The sequence below is a fragment of the Bison bison genome, unplaced genomic scaffold (genome assembly GCF_000754665.1).
Source record: "Bison bison bison isolate TAMUID 2011002044 unplaced genomic scaffold, Bison_UMD1.0 scf7180017864383, whole genome shotgun sequence".
Classification (NCBI taxonomy): Eukaryota; Metazoa; Chordata; class Mammalia; order Artiodactyla; family Bovidae; genus Bison; species Bison bison.
Genome location: NW_011494955.1, coordinates 4,597,567 through 4,598,327, shown reverse-complemented (window position 1 = coordinate 4,598,327; position 761 = coordinate 4,597,567). Strand labels below are relative to the sequence as shown.

The 761-nt window shown below is 51.5% G+C and overlaps 1 protein-coding gene across 1 annotated transcript in view; it reads left to right on the top strand.

The window, feature by feature from the left end:
• LOC105001700 (zinc finger and SCAN domain-containing protein 5B-like) overlaps positions 1 to 761 on the top strand; it is a 9,172-nt gene that overhangs the window by 5,065 nt on the left and 3,346 nt on the right. The window lies entirely within an intron of this gene.

The following is a 761-nucleotide window of genomic DNA, read 5'->3' as shown; positions in this document are numbered from 1 at the left end:
CTTTTGACAAATCTCCCCGTTACTCCAGCAGCCACACCCACATGACTCTCTTCTACCTGCTTCCACTCTCTCACCTGCTCCCTAGATAGGTTCATGTCTCCTGGCAGATTCTGCAGCCCTTGGCTTCCTTCCTGGCCATCCTCTGGAGGTATGACCCTTGAGGGGGGTTGGGGCTCCCCACACGGGTCTCTCTCATCATCCATGTCACCGGCCTTGGTTTCAACCATCTCAATATCGGGATCGTGCACAAGATATTTCTGCCCTTGTATGCAGACTATGGTCTGTGAGGGGAGAAATCAATCAAGATCAGTCTGTATAAGACCTGGAATGTAGCTTTCAGGCATCCAATGGCATTGACAATAGAAGCTCCCGTTTGGTGTAAAGATCTACATCCTTCGAGTGAGACAGCCAAAAGTATCTCCCAAATTGCCCAACTGTGAACTTCTCTCACCTGTTTGGGAACCACTGATACAGAGCCAAATCTGCAGGTCCTATCTTGTGATCCCTGCAGCTTGCATGTGTCTCCTTGTCCCACACCCATCACTAAAGTCCTACTCACCCAGTTCTTGGGTTTCTGCTTATTTCTCAGCACGTCCTCCAGGGCTTTGCAACTCTGCACCCCACTTTCTTTGAGCAGGACCTGGCACTCCAGGGGCATGCAGATCATGAACTGCTCCAGCACCAGCCTGTCCATCATCTGCTCCTTGGTGTGAAGATCCGGCCTCAGCCACAGCTGGCAGAGTTCACGGAGTCTCCTCAGA